Below are 22,375 nucleotides of genomic sequence, written 5' to 3'. Positions count from 1 at the left end.
GCAGGAATTGTTGGCTTACTGAGACAGACAGAGAATACTAGATAGTAGTGAGTAACATCAGAGGATATGGCACCAGGTGGCGATAGGAAGCGCATACTGGTAACCGCGCTTGCCACAGTGCGCTACGCGGTGGTCGCCGTGGTTACCGTGCTCACCGCTGCCGTGCTCCTGATGGTGATCAGCGCCGTGCTCCGCTCTGAAGACATCCGCATCTCCATCGATCACGGCTACATCGAGGCGGGCAAGCTGTGGTTGGTGACGGAGGCCGACGACGCCGGTGCTATAGCCATGGCGGTGAACCTTTTCGTCATTATGAGTGCCCACAACCCTGGCCGCCGCAGCAAGATCGCCTGCAACAAGACCACGGTACGCCTCCTCGACAAGCAAAACGGATACATAGAGATCTTCAGATTTGATCTGGACAGTTTCACCGTGCTGCCGGGGGCGTCCCACAAACTGCAGAATAGACTGGCGATTAGTGACGGCCAAGCGCTGAAGTACTTGTGGGATCAATACCATGGGCAGATCAGCTTCCCCGTCATGCTGCAGCTGGACGCTATCATCACCTCCTATCCAGTAACGGGGAAGAAATCCAAAGCACGCACCTTCTTTTGCTGGCCGGTGACCCTCGGCTTGATAGGCTACCACACGCTGCAGGACACCAAGGAAGTTACTTGCACGATGAGAAAAGAAATCCAGTACCGTGTTGTGCCGCAGGCGCTACCGCCAGCGCCAATCGGGACAGCAGGCTAGCAGGAGAGCAAAAATGTATCTCCGTTGTATCAACAACTTTGCGTGATCGTATTGATTTAATCTTGGTTTTTTTCTCCGTGATGACTTTTTTGGCAATGCTTCCTGCGTGATTGCTTTCCTATATCTTTGTGCACAATTCCTGGTTGTGATCAATACTGATGATAGTGAGATTTAATCCTGTTTTCCTAGGCTTAAAAAAGGCCCGTGCTAGGCGCAGACCGGTCGGCCCACAACCGCCACGCCATCTCCTTCCTTCCTCCCCCTGACACCTTCTTCTGTGAGAAAAAGCTCCAATAGCGCCGCCATGAATGAGCGACACGCCCCACCTTGGAGAACCGCCCCGACAGATCTCGCCGGTCAACACCATCATCGCCGTTGTCTCCTGCATTTAGCGCCTCGCCGGTTACATGCGTGTACCAGTGTGCGCTCGCGGTTGTAGCTGGCCGCACCTATGTGGCGACGGCCATAGCTCCGGTGGCTATGGTCGACGGTCCCATCACCCCAACGATGAGCTCACGAAATGTACTCTCTCTTTCCCTCGGGTTGTTGGTAGCAGCAAAAATGTCCACTGCTTGTAGCAAAAAAGTTGTCGTTTCCAGCGAAAAAAGCTCCGGTACCGTCACCCTTGTGGCCCATCATAGCAAAAAACGTTCACCAGTTGGTAGCTTTTGTGGTTGCCGGTTTCAGCATCGGGTTGACGCCGGTGATGGGTTGTAGCAAAACAAGGCACCAGTTGTAGCAGCCAGTGGTGAGTTGTAGCAAAACAAGCAGCCGGTTGAAGAACAAAGGCAACGCTGTTGTAGCGTAAAATCGGCACATGTGGTTGTTTGTACAAAACCAGATGTCGGTGGTGTGAGGCAGCTATGCCGGTTGTAGCATTATGAAAGGTCGTTGTAGCAGGAGCATTGCTCGGGAGCAGCGCTACCACCCTCGCCCCCCGCGGTCACCACGTTCTCATAAAAAAGCGAGATTGCCGCTTGATGCGTCTATTTTATATCATGTTTTTCTATTATTGTTTCTACTGTTTTATAGTTGTATTTCGTCTTTTGATGCAATTCTAATGTCTTTTTCTCTCTTAAAGTGTAAGTTATATCACAAAAGGGAGATTGCTGACAGCCGAAATTTTGGACCTGAAAAGAGCTACAACAGAGATAGTTATTTTCCGGAGCTCCAAATGACATGAAACTTTACGGAGATTTATTTTGAAATATATAAAATACTGGAAGGAAATTGCACCAGAGGGGACCCATGATGGAGTCACAGGCTCAAGTGCGCATGGGGCGCGCCTGATGAACTTGTGGGTCCCACATAGGGCCCGCGTGGCCCATCTTCTCCTATATGAAGCCATTTCCTCTAGAAAAAAATCAGAAGAAGACTTCCGGGAGGAAGCACTACCATCTCGAGGTGGAACCTGGCCAAGAGCACATTTGCTCTCTAGCGGAGCGATTCTGCTAGAGAAACTTCTCTCTCAGAGTGGGAAATGAAAGTCATCACTAAAGTTCCTCTCACCAAGAGAGAACGAATCTCCATCAACACCTTCACCAGCACGACCTCATCTTCAAACCTTAGTTCACCTCTTGTATTCAATCTTTCTCTCGAGCTTCAAATTGGTGCATGTGGGTTTCTATTAATATTGATTACGTCTTGTAGTTGATGCTAGTTAGTTTATTTGGTAAAAAATCATATGTTCAGATTGTTAATCATATATCATTCTCCTCTGATCATGAACATTAATATGATTTGTGAGTAGTTTCGTTTGTTCTTGAGGACATGGGAGAAGTCTTATGATAAGTAACCATGTGAAGTTGGTTTTTGTTCAATATTTTTGATGATGTGTTATGTTGTTCTACCTTTAGTGGTGTTGTCCGAACGACGACTACATGGCACACTACCATGCTTAGACCTAGGGGGAGGCATATTGTGGGATTAGTAGTACATAATGGGTTGTTAGAGTGACAGATGATTAAACCCTAATTTATGTTAGGAGTAATCTTGAGTTTGTAAACATGAGTCATGGTTTTACGTGGTGTCGGCATGAGCTAGCACAACGTGGTGTAGTTGGTCCGTGTCCAGTACGTGGTAGGTTAGCAAGCAATTAGATTAGGAAAAGGGTACTTGTCCGGTTAGAACATTGTGTTCATGTGATGGGAGTCCTACTAGAAGTCATACACGTATAGGTTCAGGTCAGTTTAGGTCGGTTGCTAGTGCGTGTATAAAAGCGCAGCCTAGGACGTGGGTTTTGTAACATCATCGACCGAGAAAACAGAAAATAAAAAGAGGAGAAACAAAGGGCACGATAAGAGCCCTTGGCTATAAAAGTTTTTTGTGTACATGTTCGTCATACTGTGATGTGATCGATCCTGTGGGCAGAATTCTAATAGTTTATGCGCTATTTCGTAAGGGTCTGATTTGGATCCATATATTCCATGCTATGGCTAGATTTATCTTAATTTTTCTTTCATAGTTGCAGATGTTTATGAGAGGGGTAATCAAAAGTACGTTGTTTGCTCAAGTAAGAACAACAACTTAGCACTGGTCCAACCACATAACTGTTGGAAGTATGCCCTGAAGGCAATAATATTGTTTTATTATATTTTTGTATTCATAATTAAGAGTTTATATTCTAGGATATAACTTATATATCCTAGAATATGTGCTCGGTGGAAAACACAGATGCATGTGTAAACCAAAAATTGGTAAAATAATATTCGGTGATGGTGATGGTGGAGCAACGGCAGCGCTTCGCTAAGAAAAAAAAATTGTGGACGAAAACTATGCCGGGAGGGAGAGACGGGGCAGCAGCCAGGGCCAATGTCTTGGGGTGCCTCGCTGCGCCCCCTCCCCTATATTTATTTGTGTTGGAGGGCTGGGAGTCCAGCCCTTCTCCTACTAGGAGTTGGCGCCAAGGGGAGAGGACTTGGACTCCAAGTCTAATCCTATTCCTAGTAGGACTCTTCTTTTTTTCCTTCCCTAGCCACATGGGCTTTTGAGAACTTGGTGGCCAGGGCACCTCGCCTCAGCCAATGCTAGCCCTTGGGATGTGGTGGACCCACTTGTGGACTTCCGGACCCCTTCAGAATCCTCCGGAACCTTTCGGAAGCTTCTAGGTACAATACCGAAAAAACTGTACCTTTTTTCAGAACCCAAAATATGACTTCCCATATATAAATATTTACCTCTCGACATTCTGAGATTCCTCCTGACTTTCGGGATCTCATACGAAACTCCGAACAACATCCGATTACCAATCGTCAAATATCCCAAATACTACTCTAGCGTCAACGAACGTTAAGCGTGCGACCCTACGGGTTCGTTAATCATGTAGTCAGGACCGAGACACCTCTCTGGTCAATAACCAATAGCGGGACCTCGATGCCCATATTGGCTCCTACATATTCCACGACGATCTTTTATCGGTTGAACCATGATGTCAAGGATTCTGTTAATCCCGTATGCAATTCCCTTTGTCCGGCGATATGTTTCTTGCCCGAGATTCGATCGTCGGTATCTGCATACCTAGTTCAATCTCATTACCGGCAAGTCTCTTTACTCGTTCCGTAATACAAGATCTCGTGACTAACTCATTGGCCACATTGCTTGCAAGCTCTTTACGATGTTGTATTACCGAGAGGGCCTAGAGATATCTCTCCATCACAGGGAGTGATACATCCGAGTCTCGATCCATGCCAACTCAACAGACACCTTCGAAGATACCTGTAGAGCATCTTTATGATCACCTAGTTACGAAGTGAGTTTGATAGCACACAAGGTATTCCTCCGGTATCCGGGAGTTGCATTCCTGTTGTGGTGTCGTGTCATTCCCGACACATTCCTGTTGTGGTGCCGGGTCAGACAACAGCAACGTTCCAAGAATCCTCCAGCGCCATGCCGGACCATCGCCACAACAAGACTCCTCCAACACCCTAGCACATGCCTTGCGAGGCTCCCGATCAACTCATGTGCATGCGTTGTGCAGGATGACAAAGAGCCGAGCCATGGCCACGAGCTTCGACAAGGAATCGGGCCGTGGCGCCTCAAACCTGCCCTATCCCTCCGGCAATGTGGTGTCTGTGGTGAGCTCCCGCAGGCGAGTGCGCCCTCCAGCCGGCGACGCAAGAGATGTGTTCGATGAAATGGTCAAATGCCATTTTTAATCTTTTCCCTTTTTTATTTTTTTGTAAAAATGTTGAAATAATTTACTTTTTTCACTTTTTCTGTAAAAATGTTGAAATATATTTGAGATTGATTTTATGTGTGAATTAGTGAAAGATATTCTTTTGGGAGTTAACTTTAATGAATAACTAGGTGCAATAAGTTTAAACCATCAAATTTTGGAAGTTAAGTTTAGGGAGGTGGCACAGGCAGTTAAGTTCTGGGAAAGGCTAAAGTACTCTTATTTTTCCGAATCATGCAGGAGAACTTATTGCATGTCGAATAGTAGTATATATTAAGAAAAATAAAAGAAAGGGAAGTTTGATGCTCTTAGCTTCAGGCTTTGCACTAAACAAGAAGCTCAATGATTCCCAAAGAGGGAACATATGGATCAAGAAATTCGGTCGTTGTGCTTTCGCTTTCATGCATGCATGGCCTTGTTGTCTTTCTTTGCACTATTTTTTTTTGTTTTCGTACAAAGCAAAAGAGCGCCAGGCTTCCCAAAGTGGAGTGAAGCACATGGCTGAAAGATGCATCGTGAACCAAAGAAGCTCCGTTATTGATGGAAAACGAATGTGCAGTAAGATAACAAGCAGTCAACAAAGAAAGCAGTGAAGCATGAGTAGCACATATACCGAGACGAATCCAATGCACGCATCCATGCGCTTTCATCCATGTGATTGAGTACTTCTTTTCTGTTTTGGAACTGTTAGGCCCCGTCGCTAGGTTGGTTTGGCCGCGAATCCCGGGTCCTGTCTTTACATGACGCACCTAGCGTGAGTAGAGGTTGTGCCTAAAAGTTCGTATTTTGAAAGAAAAGTAAATGACTGTCACTCTATGTAATTGTTCGTTGGTGTTTCGGAGCTACTGTTTGACCAGTGATGTTTTTACATTGTCGACTGTATATGGAGAAAAATGGATGTGTCAGCTGAAAACCAAATTTTCGTGGAATCTAAAAACTTCTAGCCCGAGCCATCAGATTCTGGATGGGCAACTCAGAATCTCAGATCGGAGGTGGTACCCTTCGAACCACCTCTCCATCCATCTATACTATTATTAAACAAGAAAACATATAAGTTAAAAAAACACATATTGTTTCCAAAGCGCAGGCAGAAACACGTACACAAAACAACCAAGATAAAATACCACATAAACCATCAACATAAAAAATAACTCTCATCTGTGTAGGTTTAGGAATTTAGAAGAGCAGACGAAACTCTGCCATCAATCGATCTGCACCATGCCTCTCGCGATTCGCGAACAGACTCACGGACTCCCTCCCCATCGGGTCTCCCCACCGCCAGCCTCATGGTCACGCATCAACGCCCTCCCCGCATCCCCTCACTGCCCCGCCGATCTCACTGTGCTCAACCCTCCAAACCCAACCACCCACCAGCCTCTTCACCGGCGTCGAGCGCTACCGCATCCTCGATTGTCTATTCTTTCGATACGTACGCTCATCGCCCACCCCCACATGTACGGCCCACCCGTCCTTCGCTGAGCGTTCTAGGGCAGGTTTTTGGGCTCATAAGGTTACGAATTGAGGGTTTAGTTTGCTGAAATCCTACTGCTGTGGTACAGAGACTACTGGGCGACAGATTTTTGTTCACACAGCAGAACTGGCAGGGGGACATGCCACTGTTGTGGTCCGGAGACTGCGGCCAGGAGAATAGCAGGATCCAGCGCAAGGTTCCTGATCCACACTTTTCGCCACAACCCAGAGTGGAGGTTGGTTTAAAACTTTACTGTCTGTGGCATACTTTTGCTACGTTGATTTTAAAAAAGCATTAGTCAGATTATGACAATCTGTAGATATTTCCAGTTGAACATCTTCCAGCATTGCAAGCAGAAAGGATTATTTGATGCAAAATGTACTTCGTTGTACATAAAGTATTATATGATGTTTCAACCTCAGTATTAAGGCAACTGAATCATATAAATTACCTGACAAATTGCTCCTTGGTAGTGTTCATGAGCAGTTAGCAACATATGTACATCTTGTAGGTTCCATTGGAGAGAAACGGGCACAAATTTTTACAGAGGAGTGCAAGCCTTTTCCAGAAGATGTCCAAATACAATCAATTTACCCCAGTGCAAGTGCACCTAATCCAATGTTCTTGTCTTAGAAGGTGCAGATTTCTAGCAACCATATAATACCGAAATGGTATGATCTATGTTGCCATCTTCTGACCCCCGGTTAACAAGCAATTTCAAGAAAAACCACCATTTCACTCTGTTTGGTTATCATTTTGCAGGTCTGATATAGCAGAACTAGAGTTGAAGCTCTCTTGAGTATACCAAAAAGATGTCAAATCTGCAACAGATGGTTCAGGAGCTAGCCTCAATTGTTTAAATTCAACACTGAATCCTATTTCCGTATTAGTACAGTTGTGATTTGGTCATGTATTTACACTTCTATCTGAAAGTCCCAAGCATATTGTGTTAGTTAGTTTGTTTTTTAGAACGAAGACGCCAAGATGCGTCCGGCTTTAACTTAATAAAGCCCCCAACAGGCAGCGTAACACGACATAAGTCTTAGTACAACACCAACCAAAAGCCTAACCGGCCCAGTCACAGATGCGATCGAAGCTACATAAGGCGGAGGTCAAGCAGGCCACAAACATATTACATGGCCGAAGCCCGTACAGAGCACGCAGGCTCGTCAGGCTGCAAAAGGGACCACCTCGATAGTAGTGGTCGAAGGCTCCCTAGCCAGCACATATACTTGCATCAGACGGTCTTGGCCATTCTTTAGAGTCTCAGTATCCTTGCGCCTCCCCAACGGACTCCAGTGCTGTAAGAAGAGGTTGCATTTGTAGATAATATTAGCCGGATGAGTTGGGAAGCAACCCTCAATAGTCAGCTTGTTCCTAATAAGCCACAGAGCCCAAAGCAGTGCCCCTACACAGCTCGACAACACCCACTTGGCTGGCCCCTGGATCGCGTCTAAAATCTGAATAAGCTCTGCCGTCGATCTAGGGTCCCATTGGACGCCTGCAGCCGTTCGCACCACGCTCCACACAAATCTTGCCAGTGGGCACACGAAGAAGACGTGATTTGCGTCCTCTGGTGCACCACACACAGCGCAAGGCCTAGTGGCCGGGCCATTGCGTTTGGCTGCATTCAAGGAGGTGGGAAGTTTATCACGGAACATCTGCCAAAGAAACAATTTGATCTTCAAAGACAACCGAGCTTTCCACAACCCCCTGATCACAAGTTGCGCCGGCCCTTTGCACATCTTGTGTTATAGCGATTTAACCGTGAACTTGCCTGAACTCGTGAGTGCCCGACTCACCGTGTCTGGCTGGTCCGATAGGACTGTTAAGCTAATCATCTGAAGCAAGGTCGCTAGGCTAGCTTGCTCCTGCCCACTAAGTTCACGTTTGAAATGTATTTCCGGTGGCGTTGCCGTAAGCACCTCCGCCACGGACTGAGCCGGGTCCACCGCAATGTCTTACAAATCCCGGAATTCGGCCCATAGGGGCTGGGCTCCTATTCAGAAATCGGTCCAGAAGCGGGCGGACCGGCCATTCCCAATCGAGAATTTTGCCCCCATGGTAAATGGCGGTTTGATCGTCTATAGATCATTCCAGAAGGGGGATCCCCTTGTCCGGCCCTCGAATTTTTTTCCGTTAGGGAAGTATTTTTCCCTTAGAAGCTCAACCCAGAGCCCCAAAGCCCCCTGGGCAATCTTCCAAATCCACTTACACATCAGCGCGATGTTTAGGATCCTCGTGTTAGTGATCCCAAGGCCTCCCAAGGCTTTGGGTCGACACACCCACTGCCATTTAACCATATGATACTTGCGGTTAGGGTCCGTTCCTTCCCAAAAGAATTTGTCCCGAGGTGTGTCCATCTTGGCGTGCACCCCTTCTACTAGCAGAAAGGGGCCCATGGCAAACATGGGCAAGGATGAAAGGCTCGAGTTGGTGAGAACGAGCCTTGTAGCCTTCGAGAGAAATTTACCCCTCCACGGGCAAACCCTACCCCTCACTTTGGCACATAGAGGTTCCCAATCCTCAATCGTGGGCCGTTTGGTATCCACAGGAAGGCCAAGGTATGTAAACGAGAATTTACCCACTTTGCAGTTGAGCAAATCGGCTATACGTCGACCTTCCTCAGGCTCCACCCCCATGTAGAGCACCTCGCACTTGTGAAAATTAATTTTGAGGCCTGACATGAGCTCAAAACTAAGAAGAATCGCTTTGACCGTGGCTATACTATGATGGTTCGGACAAAACATCAGCAGCGTATCATCCGCGTACTGTAAGTGTGTCACTCCCCCTGGAATGAGGTGGCCAACCAACCCTTTGATATGGCCTGCCGCGGCCGCTTTTCGGAGCGTAGCGGACAGCACGTCAACTACAAAGTTGAACAAGAGCGGGGACATTGGGTCGCTCTGCCAGAGTCCCCGTTTGTGACGGAAGAAGTGCCCTACTTCTCCGTTCACCGAGATTGCAGTCTGTCCTCCCGAGACCAGCTGCATTACTCTGTGTACCCACACCGCCGAAAAACTGCGACTAAGAAGGACCTGACATAAGAAGTCCCGGTTAACCCGGTCGTACGCTTTCTCGAAGTTTAGCTTCGGAAGAATGGCCGGTTCCTTGGTGCGTTTGAGTTCATGAACAATCTCCTGCAGGGCTAGCGGACCCTCCAGGATGTTGCGGCCGCGAATGAACGCGGATTGGTTGCGATGAATCGCTCTTTGGGCTACCGGGCCTAGACGTGTGGCACAGGCTTTAGCAAAAATCTTAAAAGGAACATTAATGAGCGCGATCGGGCGGAATTATCTGATGTTGTTAGCCCCTTGGACTTTTGGAATAAGTGACAGGACCCCAAAATTAAGACGCGCTATGTCTACCATCCCTCGCATAAACCCATTACAAATCTCCAAAATTGGGCCTCTAAGGATCGGCCAGAATCGCTTGAACATGGCCACCGGCCACCTATCTGGGCCGGGCGCCGTGTCCGCTTTCATGCCCATCAGGGCAGCGTCCTTCTCTTCTGGAAGGAAGACAAGCCCCAGCTCATCGTTTTCCCCAGCCAGAATACGTTGGGAGTCGTCCCAAACATCCGCACGAAGTCCATCCCCCTGAGCCTCGCTCGACCCCATCAAATTGAGATAGAACTCATATATGTGTCGAGAGATATCCTCTTGTCGCAATAGTAGCCCCTGCTCTGATTGCAGCCTAAGGATTGCGCATTAGGATTGCGCATTTTCTACGACGACCATTAGCATAAGCGTGGAAGTACTTGGTGTTGGCATCACCTTTGAGAGTCCATTTCAGGCCCCCCAGGCGACGCCAATACTCTTCCTCGCCACACAGCAACGCCTCGACCTGCCCCTCAAGGGCGTATCAGTGCGCCCACCCGTGCTCCGAGAAGGCGCGCGCGTCTGCCTCCGCGTCAATTCTCGCGATCTCCTCTAGTACCGACGCCTTGAGCACTTTGGCATTCCTCCCCAGATTGGCTCCCCACCCCTTGAGGCTTGCCCTGAACGGTGCCCCTACCACATTCTAGAACTCCATCGGGCCCCTCTGGGGCCCGACCTGGTTAACGCACGCCCACCACTTCTCTTTGAAGATTTCGTCGAAGCCTGGTGTTTCGAACCAGGCCGTCTCGAAGAAAAAACGTGGGCTACGTCTCTGTCTATCCTCCCCTGAGGAGTAAATTAAAGGGACATGATCTGAACCTATCCTGGTTTCAGCGATCAGTGTACAGAGGGGGTATCCCATCTCCCACTCCGGCGACATGAACACCCGATCCAACACCAAGTGGACCGGGGCTAGTTGCTTGTTTGTCCACGTAAATCTCGCGCCAGACTTGGCCACTTCCCTAAGTGCCATGGAGGCAATGGCAGTGTTATACATGGTCACCCTAGACCAGTTTATATTGCTGTTGTTCTTGTCCGCTCCCGAACGGATCAGGTTGAAGTCCCCTCCCACGAGGAGAGGAGTCGCCGTTGCGGTCACCGCAGTGACCTTGGCTTGGAGTTCTCCCAAGAACTCCACCGATCTTGCGTGATCGGCCGGGCCGTAGACCTCAATGACTACAAGCTCATGGAGCGAAGCTCGAATGCGAAAGTGGGCTGCGATGAAGAAAAGCCCCACGTCCCAGGAAATAACATCATACATAGCACGACTCAAACCCAAAAGCATTCCCCCCGAGTGCCCAACCGCGGGTACATTTTGCCACTCAAAACGTTCTAGCGGGTCTATCGAGAGCAACTCGTGAAAGCGGAACTCTGCTTTGATAGTCTCTTGTAAACCCACGATATCGACGTCCTCAGAGCGCATGTAATCCTTAAGCTGGGTGCGTCGCCCCGCGTTGCCGAAACCCCAAATATTCCAAAAAAAACTCGCATCTAGATCACGCGATTACGGTTTGCCACGCGCCTCGCCTTGCCCTTGCTCAGCGAGGAAGAGGGGGCAACCCCTGTTGCTTGACCCCTCTCATCGGGCACAGAAGGAGCAGCAGCGTCCCCTCCCTCGGGGGGCCCTGTCCTCTGTTCTCCATGCGCAGCAGCCGCGGCCGTCAGCGCTGCCTGTGCCAGTTCCTTCGTGCGAACCAGCGAAATCAGTTCCCAGACGCCCCCCACGCTGGAGGGGTCAACCCCACTCGCATCCAACACCTCATGCAAATGCTCGTCTAAAAAGGAGTCTAAAACCGTGAAGCGAGGGGGTGGATTACCTGAAATCTCCATGTTCCTCTGAGCCTGGAGCAGCTGCGCCCGCTGCAGCGAAGGCATGTTCCCTTTGGCCCCTTTGGAACGCGAGCTGGTGCGCACCGGCGCTGCCGGCACCGTCCTGGTCTGCTTGGCCTTGGAAATCGTCGCCGACTTGGAGACCTCCTACAGCAGAGGGTCAACAGAAGGAGGCGCAGTTGGGGCAGCCAACGTCATGTCCGACTGCCGCGGGGTCGGGGGCGCGCCTAGCGGCTCCATCAAGCGCACCGCCTCCGCCGGCACCTTGCGCACTGCCGCCTTCTTCATGAGCTTCACCAAACCACTCAGAGTGCCACCATGGCCGTGCGACGCTGGGGCCGCGTGGAGAGGAGGCGTGAGGGGCTGGGGGAACGAGCCCGCGGGGAACGGCCTCCGCCTGCACCCGAAACCCCAGCAGGGTCCGAAACCAGGGGCGACGAGGTCACCGAGCCCAAGTTGGATCCATACTAGTTTGGGATCGCGATCTCCACCCCGGCAGGCCTGCCCACAGCCACCACCCGCGGTTCCACCACCGCGGCCACCGGCGCCGCAGGGCTCGGCACCAAGATCTCGAGCTTGTCCCACGCCGTCGTGTCAATAGAGTCATCCTCCATGCTTGCGTCTAGGTCCTGGTCCTTGTCCTCCGGCTTGTCCTTGTCGTGGTCGCGCGGGCCCTTGTCGTTGGGAGGCGGAGGTGGGGGAGGAAGGGCAGGGGCGGCTTGGCGCGCTGGCTCTAGCTCCGGCTCGAGCTTGACGTTGTAGCCATCTCCGTTGAGCCAAATCCGCACCGAGCCGCGCAGCTTGGCTGGCGCACGACACGCAAAGCGCATGCGCACCGGACCTGAGCGGATCAACGAGAGTTCGTCCACCACCAGTGGCCGGACAATCATGGTCGTGGCCGCCATCAGCCGCTGCATCGGAGGGATACCCCTCATCTTGACCCAAAACTCGGGCATGGACAGGGCCTTGGGCTCGGCGAGGACAGCGTCGCGGATACCCGCCATGATATTGTTGATGTAGAGGAAAAGCTTGCCGCTACGCGTCGCCATCTGAAGCATGACCGGGTCAGGGAAGGCCACCGAGAAACAATCCGTGTCAAAAGGTGCCACCTGCCAGTCCCATTCTCCCTCGAAGACATGAGGTAACTCCGCCTCCAAGATTTCTTTAGTCAAGACCCCGGGCGCCGCCGAGACCAAGGCCGCGTTGGCACCCAAGAGACTCTCCGGCGCCGAATCCGCCTCCGCGGGATATTGAAGACAGAAGAAGCCGCCACCAGGGAAGGCATGCCCCATGGATTGCAGCAGTAGAGGCTTGCCACGCATGGGACAGTTAGCCGAGGCGTGCCCTTCTTGACAGCATAGAACGCACAACTGCTTCAAAGTGCAGTGGATCTGGTAGTGTCCCGCTCGCCCGCACTTGAAACATTCGGGTCCGTCCGCCTCCTCGATGGGGATGGGCTTCGCCGCCGTGCCCTTGGAGGAGGAAGGCTTGGAAGCCGCCGGACCCGCTGACTTGTGCTTCTTCTGCTTCTGCGTGGAGAAGGGGTCGCCGACGCGGTCGCCGCAGTGGGGGTGGAGCTCGTCCTTGTGCTTGAGCTCCAATCCACGCTTCTTGTGCTCCTCCTTTTGCTTCTTCTTGTGCTCCTGCTCTTTGAGCCACCAGGGAGGCGGAGGCCCCCAGCCTCCTTCCTCACTCACGCGCTCCGCCGCACGCTCCGTCGCCGGAGGGCGCGGATCTCACTCACGCCTGCACTCCGCCACCAGATCCGCCGCCACCCGCTTGTCCGCACGCCACTCTGCCTTGGATCCCCTGGCCACCAGCTCGGCGAAGGAGTGCACGAGGGGTGGACGGGGAGAGAGTGGGTGGAAGGAGCGAGCAGATCCGCCGAAGCGCCGCACCTCTGATTGCGTCGCTGGAAACCCTAACGAGCAGTCTAGGGCACCCCGCGGGATCCAAAGCCACTTATATACCTGGCTAGCCACACGCGGGCCGGAAGCAGCAGGCCTGTGCCGAGCATCTCGGCCCACCTCCAACGATGCCGTGGCCACCACGAGGGGTCCTGTAGCCGGGGCCGCAGATGGGCCACCTGGGCCACACATGGGGGAGCAGCCCGCCATCAGCGCCTGGCCCAACGGCCCGTCCGAACCACCCGAGCCAACCCTAGGCCAGGGGTCCAGCTCCTCCTCCTCCGCCGCCGCCACCTCTGACAGCGCCAACTACCGCGGCGCGGCCGGCGCAGACGCCAGGCTACTCAAGGGTGCGGTGGACACTGCAACCGCGCGGCGCGTCGCGCCCTGCGGCGGCCGCTTCACCCTCGACGCCGCCTAGGCGCCCCTCTGTGGTGCCCGACCGAACGCCCCTGGTCGCCCGGCACCACGCCCACCCGGCGCAAACACGGTACGCCGGCCAGCTTCGAGGGAGCCCCCGAGCTCCTCCGCCCTGGCCACAAACGCACCGACCGTCGCCCGAGCGCCGCCACCACCAGCGACCGCGCCCGCATCGACCGTCACCGTCTGGTCCTCGTCGTCGCTCTCCTCTGCCAACGCCCAAAACCGGCTCCCCTTCCAGCCTGCGGACACCGCACCCGCCGCCGCCGCCGGAGCCACGCGCGTCGACCGCCCGGACGCCGGAACCGCCGACCATCCTTCCGCTGCGCCGGATCCATCATGCCCCAGCGTGTCGCCCTGCCCGACGCCACCCAGATCGCCAGGCCGTACAGGAGCTGTTGGGTCTAACCTATCCATCCTTTGACTATTCGACCGACGGCGCTTTCGAGCTCGTTCATGTGCACTACCGCCGCCCATGGTTAGTTAGTTTGTTGAGAGTGCACTGTAGTATACTATTAGCCCAATATGACTATAATCCGAACGAAGACTATGCCGACACAGAGCTGAAGTTGAGGGAACATTTCCAATCGTTTCTCAGAACAGCAAAATCCTTCATTGACATACACTGAGGTGAATATCTTATGCATAGTTATGTAATATTCTCCATGTATCTCTTCTTTATATTCCAGACATGCAACCTTGACATGACTATAATTTGTGCTTCCGATTATCATTTTCCATGTATTTTGAGTTGTGGCAATGTAGAAGTTATCTATCATTGTAGGAAAGCCATCCTTGGACCCACATGATGGAGGTTTCACGGCTGCATGTGTTCGGTCCAGCTGCTAACCGCTTGTTAAAGGCTTATAACACATTTAAAGGTACTATATAGATTATTCGATTTGTTTATTGGCCACTTTGTTTCTCATTTCAATTTTGTGTGTATCTCTGACCTACATGTCATGATCTGGTTATTTGAACTTTTAATGGGGTGAAAATAGCAAAAGTTCATTTGTAACTTGTCAGTAGGCACCCAGTATATCGTAGTATTGTCGTAGTTCTATGGCATTTCTTGAAAGTTTTAGTGTATTATTATAGGCAATTTATTATCCTATAAAATGAACTTAATGCACAAGGCACATGTTTGTTTTTTCCAGTGAATAACTCAAAAATAGTCTGTGCTAAATTTTATTGGTGTTATTTTTTAAATACAAATGGCCGGCAATAATATCTTCTGAACTGTAGCCAACAGGAATTAAACACCCTGATGAAAATCTAAAATCAACTAAAGTGATGCCTATGATAATGATGGTAGGATAGCGCATAGAATGTAACCTCCCAAGTAGACTATGTCTGGCACACGAAAAACTTATGCCGAATCAACACGAAGCTGCCGGTCGCTCCGGCGGCGGCGGCGCAGTCATCATCATCGGTGTTGATGAGGAGGGTAGGCACAAAGATGACGCCGATTGACAGCCAGGAGCAGTCGAGGAGTGGCACTCTGGCCGGTGCCACCACGCCATCCCTCAGCTATAGGTCCGCTCTAATTTTGAACTCTAACAGAATTGTGAAACAAATCTCAGCTGGCTGTAATTGTATAAATTTTATTTCAGGTTCATGCCGATCAAATGAAGGCCCGGGCGAAGAACAACATGACCAAGAAGTAGGTGAGGGTCGAGGTGAGATAGAACGGACGGGCAGCCAGGCGACGCGACAGGTGGAGCGCATCCAGAAGACCGACCATGTGCTGTCACGGTTCCGGTGCGGCAACTGGTTCCTATGGTGAAAACTAAACAAAATTCGGATTGCGTCTGATATGCAACCTAACTGAAGAAGCCACAAGGTACATGAAATTATTTGAATCAACGTACATGAAATTATTTGAATCAACGTACTGTAGGTGTTGCTTTGGTAGTCTGTACAATCTGAACGGTTGTGACCTGGGCTACAGTATCATGTTACCATTGATAACATGAGCTAATGCTAATGGCCTGCTGACCAATGTAGTCAGAACTTCAAATCATCTTTTCTTTAGGCTTAGTGGTAACTGTAGCATGTTAGTCAGTACTAACATCTTATCCTTAATGCTTTTTTGACCCTCGCGTCGCCCCCACCCTGGGCGACTCGGGGGCTCCGCAACCCTAGGCCCAGCCGCCGCCCTCTCGTCCTCCGCTCCTTGCGCCGCCGCCGGGTGACACCGTCGGGTGAAACCCGCGTGGCACACGGCGGCGACGGGGGGGCTCCCTCTCCCGGCTCCCCTTCCTCCGCGGGCTGCGGATCTAGGCAGTAGGCGGCGGCGTCCTGCGGCGCTCGCAGTCGGGCGCGACGCGGCAGGCCTCGGCGAGCGGTGGCGGGGCGCGCGGCGCGCGGCGGCGGGCCTCGGCAGGCGGTGCTGGGCACTGGGCTCGCGGCGGCGCTCCGGCATGTGCAGGCGGCGGCGGCGGCCCCTGTGCGCGGTCGGCGGCTCCCTCTCTGACCTGGATGACGCTGGGGTGCTGGTGGTCTGACGTGGCCAGCGATCTACACGCGGTGGTGTCGGCGGCTCGCTGGTCTGGCGGAGCTCCAGGGGCATCATCGTCTCCGACTCGATCTGCTCTGGTTCGTGCTAGCTCCGGTACAGGGAGACTGTTGTCATCTCGCTGTGCTGGCTGCATGGATCTAGCGGCAATGGCTGGATCCTTTTGGTCTAGTCTTCGACAGAGAAGGTGGCGGTCCGAGCACAAGAAGCGCATGGAGTTCTTCGAACAGATCCGGGTGAAAACCTGCTCTTGGCTAGATGCCAAAGCCGGCGGTGGCGGTGGCGGCGCTCTATGGTGTCGTTCCCTTCTTGAAGGCAACGCCGTGGAGAAGTTCTAGACTACTATCTACTACCTCCTGGGGAAATCCTAGATCGATAGATCAGAAGACGACGGGGCAATTGTGTCGTTTCCCCTTGGGGGCGTCTTTCTTGGAGGTGTACGCGGGCTCGAGGGACAAGTGGACGACGTCTTTGGTGGAGCGGTGCTTCATCATACACATTGATGGTGACAGATCTCGATGGCATGGCGCCTTGGAGATTAGGCGTCTGATGTGCGATGATGGACTTGCGCAGGAGGGTGACGCTGTTTGGCGTCTTGGTGGCGCCGACGGCAGCTAGACCAGGCAAGGTTGATGCAGCAGTACAGTTTTGAAGATGGATATGTGGCAGGTGGCGGCGACGACCTCTGAGTGTGCGTCGGACCGGTGGGTGCCCCATACCCGGTAGGCATCCTGATTGGGGCCTCGGGTCTTAGATGTTATGTTTGGCTGTGAGGTCTATTTGGTATTAGACCCAGACTATCAGCATCCCTTCATCAACTGGATAGGGGTAGCAACGGATGTTGTCTAGACGGTGGCTTTAGTCTTACTGTTGTATTACTTCGTAAGGTCCCGTGTGAATAATTTATAAAATGGATGCATGCATCTTCCAGATGCAGAGGCCGGGGGTCTTCCTCCTTTTCTAAACAAAATGAAAATAAAAAAGTCAGTACTAACATCTTTTATCTTCACATTTATTGCCACTTATTTTTTGGTGTTATTATTTTCAGTAGAAAAATTAGTAATAGAGAACAGAAAATTTTAGGTATCGAATAGGTTTTTTGAATATAGAAATGTTTTAGGTATCGAATGGAATATAAAAAAAATTAGGTATTCACATTCAGCATATACCTTTAAATATTTTAGGTATGAAATAAAATATAAAAATGTTGTTGCCAAATATACCGCGAATTATTTTTATGTCACTCTCACTTTGTCATCAAACAATGTTATAAAAAGTGTCACCTTGATGATCTAAATTTTTTCACTCGGTGGAATATGCAGGCTTTCTCGTGTCGCATCTCCCTCTCCCACCATGAGCACCTCCATCTCCTCTCTGTTTAGTTTTAGGTTTAGTTTTTTAATATATATGTAGATGGATGTATGCTTGTTAGATGGGTGGATGCATTATTGATTGATGAACTTCTGTTTCATTTTGGAAAAAGCCGAAAAAAGGATGCATTTTGCAGGGAACAAATCTGGGTGGCCTATGTTTTTCCGAGTTGATTCATTTCCGTTTCTGCAATTTTCAGGCGCTCGATATGTCCTATTTTTAGCAAAGGTCATGCAGAAATTTTCTGTGAATTTAGGCATGACTTGTGCTAGAAAGTAGGACATATCGAGTACCCATGATTTGCTAGAACGGGAATTAAACGACATTCCAGCAAAACATAGACCATTTTTAATGCGATTACTCGATATATGTAATGTTAATTGACTGGTGCTTAGGGTTGACTTTTAGTCTGTTGGGGCTCCTTGTGTGACTTTCAGTTTCTTCTTCAAGGAAGGATCCCGACTATTGTTGTAGAGGTTGTTTCCTCCTCTTCTTCTCGTGATATACGTTGGTAATGCACGAGAGAAGGGGGGAAGCAACCATCACCGATGGTGGAAATATCAATGAGGGAGTGTCCATCATATATGGTCGAAATATCAGAGAGAAAGAATCATGACTATTAACGTGAGGGTCGCTCCCTCCTCTTATCGTCGTGATAGACCTTGGTAATGCACGAGGGAAGGGCCGATGCGGCCATCACTAACGGTCGAAATATCAGTGACGGAGTGTCCACCATATATGGTCAAAATATCAGAGAGGAAGAATCTTAATGTTGTCGTGGGGGTCGTTTCTCCTTCTCTCCGGTGTGCTAGATATTTTGGTATAATGCACTCGGGAAAGACGGGAGGAGAAACCACCACCGATGGTCGCAATATCAGACAACGAGTGCCCACAATATATACCACCAGAGATGAGAGGTTTGTTGGGGAACGCAGTATTTCAAAAAAATCCTACGATCATGCAAGATCTATCTAGGAGATGCATAGCAACGAGAGGGAGAGTGTGTCCATGTACCCTTGTAGACCGAAAGCGGAAGCGTTTACTAACGCGGTTGATGTAGTCAAACGTGTTCACGATCCAACCGATCCTAGCACCGACCGTATGGCACCTCCGTGTTCAGCACACGTTCAACACGATGACGTCCCTCGATCTCTTGATCCAGTTGAGGACAAGGGAGAGTTCCGTCAGCACGTCGGCGTGGCCATGGTGATGATGAAGTTACCGGCGCAGGGCTTCGCCTATGCACTACGACGATATGACCGAGGTGGTAAACTGTGAAGGGGGGCACCGCACACGGCTAAGAGATTGTCTGTTGTGCTTTGGGGTGCCCCTTGCCCATGTATAGAAAAGAGAGGGGAGGAGGAGGCCGGCCATAGGGGGGGCGCTATTGGGGAACGCAGTAATTTCAAAAAAAATCCTATGCACACGCAAGATCATGGTGATGCATAGTGATACGTCCATTTTGCATCATGCTTTTATATCGATATTTATTGCATTATGGGCTGTTATTACACGTTATGTCACAATACTTATGCCTATTCTCTCTTATTTTACAAGGTTTACATAAGGAGGGAGAATGCCGGCAGCTGGAATTCTGGGCTGGAAAAGGAGCAAATATTAGAGACCTATTCTGCACAACTCCAAAAGTCCTGAAACTCCACAAAAGTTATTTTTGGAAATAATAAAAAATATTGAGCGGAAGAAGTAAGCCAGAGGGGGACCTACCTGGCCACGAGGGTGGGGGGCGCGCCCTACCCCCCAGGGCGCGCCCCCTGCCTCGTGGGCCCCCTGTTGGCTCTCCGGTGGCCATCTTCTACTATATCAAGTCTTTCGTCGAGAAAAAAATCAGAAGCAACCTTTCGGGACGAGGCTCCGCCGCCACGAGGCGGAACCTCGGGGGAGCCAATCTAGGGCTCTGGCAGAGCTGTTCTGCCAGGGACACTTAACTCCGGGAGAGGGAAATCATCGCCATCGTCATCACCAATGCTCCTCTCGTCGGGAGAGGGCAATCTCCATCAACATCTTCACCAGCACCATCTCCTCTCAAAACCCTAGTTCATCTCTTGTATCCAATTCTTGTCTCCAAGTCCGGGATTGGTACTAGTAGGTTGCTAGTAGTGTTGATTACTCCTTGTAGTTGATGCTAGTTGGTTTATTTGGTGGAAGATCATATGTTCAGATCCTTTATGCATATTAATACCCCTCTGATTATGAACATGAATATGCTTTATGAGTAGTTACGTTTGTTCTTGAGGACATGGGAGAAGTCTTGCTATTAGTAGTCATGTGAATTTGGTATTCATTCGATATTTTGATGAGATGTATGTTGTCTAGCATCTAGTGGTGTTATGTGAACGTCGACTACATAACACTTCACCATTATTTGGGCCTAGAGGAAGGCATTGGGAAGTAATAAGTAGATGATGGGTTGCTAGAGTGACAGAAGCTTAAACCCTAGTTTATGCGTTGCTTCGTAAGGGGCTGATTTGGATCCATATGTTTCATGCTATGGTTAGGTTTACCTTAATACTTTTGTTGTAGTTGCGGATGCTTGCAATAGAGGTTAATCATAAGTGGGATGATTGTTCAAGTAAGAAAAGCACCCAAGCACCGGTCCACCCACATATCAAATTATCCTATCACAAAACTATCTGTTGCCACTTATTTCAGTACTTGCAGAGAATACCTTGCTGAAAACCGCTTATCATTTCCTTCTGCTCCTCGTTGGGTTCGACACTCCTACTTATCTAAAGGACTACGATACATCCCCTATACTTGTGGGTCATCAAGACTCTTTTCTGACGTCGTTGCTTGGGAGTGAAGCGCCTTTGGTAGGTGGAATTTGGTAAGGAAAAATTTATATAGTATGCTGAAATTTACTGTCACTTGTTACTATGGAAAGTAATCCTCTGAGGGTCTTGTTCGGGGTATCTTCACCCCGACCAGTAGAGCAAAGAGTTGCTCCTCAACCTACTGAACCTACTGAAAATGAAAATGCTCCCTTTGAAGTTCCTTCGGGTATGTTAGAAAAACTGCTAGCTAATCCTTTTGCAGGAGATGGAACAAAGCATCCTGATGAGCACCTAATCTATGTGGATGAAGTTTGTGGATTATTTGAGCTTGCAGGTATACCCGATGATGTTGTTAAGAAGAAGGTCTTCCCTTTATCTTTGGAGGGAAAGGCATCGACATGGTATAGGCTATGTGATGATACAGGTTCATGGAACTACAAACGATTGAAATTGGAATTTCATCAGAAGTTTTATCCTATGCATCTTGTTCATCGTGATCACAATTATATATATAATTTTTGGCCTCGCGAAGGAGAAAGCATCGCTCAAGCTTGGGGGAGGCTTAAATCAATGTTATATTCATGCCCCAATCATGAGCTCCCAAGAGAAATAATTATTCAAAGTTTTTATGCTCGGCTTTCTGATAACAATCGCACCATGCTCGATACTTCTTGTGATGGCTCTTTTATGATGAAGACTATTGAATTCAAATGGAATTTATTGGATAGAATTAAACGCAACTCTGAAGATTGGGATCTCAATGAAGGTAAGGAGTCAGGTATGACACCTAAGTTTTATTGTGTTAAATCTTTTATGGATACCGATGTTTTCCGTAAATTTAGCACTAAATATGGACTTGACCTGAGATAGTAGCTTCTTTCTGTGAATCTTTTGCTACTTATGTTGATCTCCCCAAGGAGAACTGGTTTAAATATCATCCTCCCATAGAAGTAAAAGTAGCTGCACCCACTAAAGTTGAAGAAAAGACTATCACTTATAATGATCCTGTTGTTCCTACTTCTTATGTTGAGAAACCACCTTTCCCTGTTGGGATAAAGGATCATGCTAAAGCTTCAACTGTGGTTTGTAAAAGCAATATTAGAACTTATACACCTCCTGAGCAGATTAAAGTTGAACCTAATATTGCTATTGTTAAAGATCTCTTGGCTGATAATATTGATGGGCATGTTATTTATTTCTGCGGTGAAACTGCTAGAATTGCCAAACCTTGTGCTAAAGATAAACATAGACCTGTGGTAGGCATGCCTGTTATTTCTGTTAAAATAGGAGATCATTGTTATCATGGCTTATATGATATGGGTGCTAGTGCTAGTGCTATACCTCATGACCTATACAAAGAAATTATGCATGAAATTGCACCTACTGAGATAGAAGGTATTGATGTTACCATCAAACTTGCTAATAGAGATACAATATCACCCATTGGAATTGTTAGAGATGTTGAAGTGTTGTGTGGGAAAACTAAATATCCTGCTGATTTTCTTGTTCTTGGTTCCCCACAAGATAGCTTTTGTCCCATTAGTTTTGGTAGACCCTTCTCGAACACTGTTAATGCTAGAATACACTGCGAAAAGAGTGTTGTTACTATTGGTTTGGGTGATATGTCCCATGAGTTTAATTTCTCTAAATTTAGTATACAACATCGTGAAGAAGAATTGCCTAGTAAGGATGAAATTTTTGGTCTTGCTTCTATTGCCGTACCTCCTAGTGATTTTTTAGAACAATATTTGCTAGACCA

The 22,375-nt window shown here is 49.5% G+C and overlaps 1 pseudogene; it reads left to right on the top strand.

Annotated features, from left to right (window-relative positions):
* The first annotated feature begins 4,748 nt into the window (after positions 1-4,748).
* LOC125554968 lies at positions 4,749-15,721 on the top strand (annotated as a pseudogene).
* Positions 15,722-22,375: the final 6,654 nt, after the last annotated feature.

This window comes from Triticum urartu, chromosome 4, assembly GCF_003073215.2.
Source record: "Triticum urartu cultivar G1812 chromosome 4, Tu2.1, whole genome shotgun sequence".
NCBI classification, from domain to species: domain Eukaryota; kingdom Viridiplantae; phylum Streptophyta; class Magnoliopsida; order Poales; family Poaceae; genus Triticum; species Triticum urartu.
The sequence above is the reverse complement of the archived record's forward strand: the minus strand, read 5'-3'. Positions and strand labels throughout refer to the sequence as shown.